At 37.5% G+C, this 5,267-nt stretch overlaps 1 pseudogene; it reads left to right on the top strand.

Annotated features, from left to right (window-relative positions):
- Nucleotides 1-4,245: 4,245 nt before the first annotated feature.
- Nucleotides 4,246-4,732, top strand: LOC120226029 (annotated as a pseudogene).
- The last annotated feature ends 535 nt before the right edge of the window (nucleotides 4,733-5,267 follow it).

Here is a 5,267-nt window from a genome sequence, read left to right as displayed (position 1 = left end):
GTTGAACACAGCATGCAAAAACATTGAGCAGTGTGGGGCTTTTATATGTAACCATGTTTTTGATTGTAGAGTTTTATTGACTTTTTGCACTAGGTTCGAAATATGGGAAGATATTTGATGAGTTGTATAGAGGTGCCCACATTTTTCTTTTTGCCTCAGGCTCCAATATGATTCAGCACAAGACTGTTGAACACTGTAATACATAGCTGATAATTGATGGTTATTGAATGAAAGAATGATTAAATGAATTAATGTGGTCATTTCCTTCTCCAAATATGTATTACAAAGCTTTGGTATCCCTTCAAGCTCATTTTTTTTTCTTTTGCTGCATAATTTATGACTTTACTGTGACATTCTTACTCAGAGTCACAAGGGCAGTTTTAAGGGCATAATTAGGGACATATAGATGCTCAAAGAAGGCTGTTTTAAGAGCTCATGAATAATCCACTAGGTAAGAAATTTTCATAATAACAGTTTACAAAAATTGCCAGTTTTTTGTTTGTTTGTTTGTTTTGTTCTATTTATTTTTTTTTTTTTTTTTTTCCTATATCTGTTACTACCTCTTTACCTGGAATCTTTATCAGTTTCTTTTCAATCCTATTCAGTGCATGCTTTTGATACTCAATCTGTTTAAACATCCTGAATGTTTAATTCTGAATAATCATATATCAGTACAGAAGAACTTTAGATTTGTGATATTCTAAATTTCCATCTTTCTTTTCCTAATTGTTCCCTCATGTTATTCTCAAATGTGTTTTTAAATTTGTTTTGTATGCTCTGTTGTTTGGAACTATGTATATCTTAAAACTATATACATCTTATAACTCTCTGCAATACCTGGCAGATCAGGGAACAATAAATATTAATTAATGATAATTGTAATAATAATGAGTAGCAATTTAATTTTTTCACATATCCTTCCTTAAGACCTCACTGGAATAATATGGATTTTTACAACAAACATAATTTCTTGTCCTTGAAAGACTTTCCATCAGTTTCCATTTTAACGTCTCCCATTATTGTTTTTTAGACATAGATGATGAGAAGAGAGACTCTGATGCATTATTTATCTTTCCCATAACTAATATCTGGGGAAAAAAAGTGAAATTTGACATAGACACTTTTATCTAAGAGCCAGATCATATAAATGCATGTGATTAAGATGTATTTTTCAGGGTTTTGGAAAGATTAGGTAGAATGTTGACTTTGTAAGTAAATAAGAAACAGTGTCCTTTGTGTCTTCTATATTATTTATGATTCTATTTTTTAAATATTTTTTCACAAGAATATGTTGCTTGATCTTCAAATCGTCCATGTGCTGGGACTAGTTCACCTACTGGTCCATATCCACATAACTCATGCTTTACTGTCATAGACTGATGTGACACAGTGTAATAGAATATGATGCATTGCCTGAATTTAAAGGAACATGGACTATTTCTGGATCTGCTGTGCAGCATAAGATCTGTATCACATTTGAAACAAAGCTAACCAAGCAGACAGAGCAGAAAGATATCTATAGCATCCATTAATCAGGGTAGAGTATATATATTTTCAGCATCTTACTCTATTTGCCTGGAATATTTTAAGTCTGAAACACGGAACAAAAATAGCCTTATTGACCATTCATGTTGTTTTTTACATTACTGTCCTTAGAGAATTATCCCCTCAAAAAAAAACAAAGTGATTTCAATTTGATTGAAAATTGTTAAATATGTTGTATTACATATATTCCTTCATTCAATTTTTTTCCACTGAGGAAACATTAAATATTCTGCAATGTATGTACTTTGATTAATAAATAAATATATGACTATTAGCACCAAGCTGAGCTACTATCTGCCATTTAACCCAATAAAATTTAAAAAATTTAAAGCATGTTGTTTATAAGAACTGTAGGTATCATATTACCTCAGATTTGAACTAAGGAGAATAACCAAGGTAACAGAATTAACTAAAAGAAGCATAGTCACATAAGCATATGATGTTATAGACCTTCAGTTTAGGTAATACTTTAGAAGCTTTTAGAGGCAGAATTGTCACACATGCTTTAAATTTTTCTCTTAAAAAATTAAGGTTTATTTTTGAGAGACAGCGATAAGAGCATCAGCGGAGGAGGGGCAGAGAGAAAGGAAGAAACAGAATCTGAAGCAGGTTCCAGGCTCTGAGCTGTCAGCACAGAGTCCAATGAGGGGGTCAAACTCACAAACTGTGAGATCATTACCTGAGCTGAAGTTGGATGCTTAACCATTTGAGCCATCCTGGTGTCCAGCCACACATGCTTTAATGAAGGCAACTTACAGGGGCGCCTGGTGGCTCAGTTGGTTGAGCATCCAGCTCTTGATTTCGGCTCAGGTCATGATCTCAAGGTTGGTGGATTTGAGCCCACATTGGGTTCTGCACTGATAGCACGGAGCCTGCTTGAGATCCTGTCTCCCTTTTTCCTCTGCCCCTCCCCCACTGGCTCTCCCTATCTTTCTCAAAATAAATAAAAATAAATGTAAAAAAAGAAGGCAACTTACATCTCTCTCTGTTTTATGAGGTATGTTACCCATTTTCAAGTACTTTTCACATAAGTTTACCCCATCTTTCCTATATATTTCAGTATCTGAAGTCCTTGAAGTTGAGCCACTGTTTCTTTCCTCCACTCACAGAACTTATTCACACCAGATCAGAGAAGTAGGAACTACCAGAGATCAGACTGACACATATTTTCCCCATTTAGTCCCCCATTCTGGAAAGAAGAAGGAAAATACTTCTAGCCTTACTGCAGTGAGGCATTTACTACTCAAGGCCCACCCTTATCCAGAATTTCATTAATATTTTTCAGGCTTTTTTAATGCCCCCTCTTTTTTTTTTTTTCTTCCTTACCCATATGTCCTTTCTCCTGCTTTCCCTCACAGTCACAATTCTATTCCTCTGAGATAATTACCCCTTGACCTTCTGGTTATTGACAAAATTACTTCTCAAGGGTCTTTAAGCAATATAAACTACCAATACATGGTGCTTGCTCCCAGAGCTTATCTCCATCCGTGACCTAGTCATATCTTCCCAGCTGCATTGAGATCACCTGGATTTAGAAACCAGCCAGATGTGTTATGTCACATATGCCTCCTCCACTCGGAAACAGTCACCTGCTCACCATCCCGCCATTCTCATTCATCGCCTCCTACTTTCTGAACCTACCAGCCTGTGCAACATGACTGAAGACCTGAAGGTAGAGAAGGGAACGCATGCCTGTGGGATGATGTTCCGTTGTTACTGGGTCTGTTCAAACAACATGATCCCTCACAGCCAGTCTGTAAGCAACATTTAGCAATTTTCCTTATAATTTTTCTGTTTCACTCTCCGTTTTTAGTCTCACACCCACCCTGAACCCAGTTGCAGACCCATTACTATATACCCAGTCTCTTACCTCATCGTTCTCATGCTGCAATCTATTTTAGGTGCAAAGGCTAGAATAATCTCTGACGTATCTGTTATTTTTCCTCTCTCCTTACTGCACAAGAATGACACTCTTCCATCCTCTTCCTGTCTCTTTTATCCCAGTCAACTATGTTTTTCTTAGTACACTTCATGAACAGTTCATTCAAGTCTGTATAACCTGTTGTTTGCAGAGAAATTGGAGTTTGGAAAAGAGAACTGGAAAGGAGAAATTCTCACTTTCTTTTAATTTTTCCCTTCCCTTCTCTTACCTTCCTTTTGTAAATGTATCCATTCACAGCCTCCTCCCTTCCCCTCCTCTCTCTTCCCCTTCTCTTTCCTCCCTTCTCCTCTCCTTTCCTCTTGTCTACCTCCTCTTTCTGTCCTTTACTTTCATTCATTAGATACTTACTGAACACCTGATAATGTTTAAGTCCCTTGGGAGCTAGAAGATAAATCAATATAATCCTACTTCAAGTCAGGGAAGTAAGTAGCATGACATTAATCCTCACAGCACATTTATTAGGAAGTATTATGATCTATAGTTCATACAAGAGGAAACTAAAGTTGAGAAAGGTCTCATAAACAGCAGAGGTCACAATGCTAATAACAAATAATCTGAGATTCAAGTATAGACATTCTCAATTCCAGAAACCATATTTTCCCCCCCAAAACTGCTTGAAATCTTTATCCATGAAATCTAAGGCACTAGTGAAGATATGGACATAAATGAATCCAAGGTCAGGAAACAAAGCCAGTATGCACAGAGGTAAAGAGTGGACAGTGGGATTTTGTGAAATAAACTGGAGGGATTAGAGAGGAATGAGCACACCGCTTGGTGAGGAGCTCTTGTCTACATTCACAGCCTTGCCATCCAAGGGTCCTCTGGACAGTTCCGTGCAGGTCCTCAGATGCAAGAAGATGGCCACAGCTGTGGAGCACTGCTAATGAGGCAATGGCCTCATCAGGGTGAATGGGCAGCCCCTGGAGGATTGAGCTACACTTGCAGCAATACAAACAGCTGCAACCTCTTCTGTTTCTGGGCAAGGAGAGGTTTGACAGGGTGGACATCCAAGTCTGAGTAAAGAGTGGTGGTCATATGGCCCAGATTTACACAATCTGCCAGTCCATCTCCAAAGCCCTGGTGACCTATCATCAGAAATATGTGGATGAGGCTTCCAAAAAAGAGATCAAAGACATCCTCATGCAGTATGACCAGACCCTGCTGGTTGCTGATCCCTGGTGCTGTGAATCCAAAAAGTTAGGTGGTCTTGGTGCTCGTGCTCCCTACCAAAAATCCTACAGATAGGCCTATTGTGAAGATCAGGGTTCACCTTTATAATAAACAATTGTCAGAGGGGGAAACAAGGAATATTTGTGACATAAAATGGTAGATTTTATGATGAATTTGGTATATAGATTACAGGCTAGAAAGTTTCTGTAATGATTCCGAGGTTTCTGCCTTACATAATGGAATGTTTAATCTAGAATGGGACGAGGAGGTAAAATATTAATTGACCGGATGTGCATGTGTTAGACAGAAGAAAATATAGAATAATAAAAAAGAAGTATAGGGCCAAGTTGTGAAGAGCTGCAACATCGAGAGCTTCATAGAGGGACTAGAGCTTCATTTCCAATGAAGACGAAATATGCTAGAAAATATGTCCAGGAAAACAACAAGGGGAGCAGAAGAAATATTTTAAAAGAATGAATGTAAATAGCATCAAATGCTATTAAAATTAACACAGAAGTTTTTCATCAGGTTTGGTAAGTGAAGATCATGGAGGACCTTAGCAAGAGCTGTTTGAAATGAAGTTTCTAGAGGTCAGAATGGGAATGTTAGG

This window comes from Hyaena hyaena, unplaced genomic scaffold (genome assembly GCF_003009895.1).
Source record: "Hyaena hyaena isolate Hyena2069 unplaced genomic scaffold, ASM300989v1 scaffold_1564, whole genome shotgun sequence".
In the NCBI taxonomy this organism is placed as follows: domain Eukaryota; kingdom Metazoa; phylum Chordata; class Mammalia; order Carnivora; family Hyaenidae; genus Hyaena; species Hyaena hyaena.
Note: the sequence above shows the minus strand (reverse complement) of the source record. Positions and strands in the feature narration are given on the sequence as shown.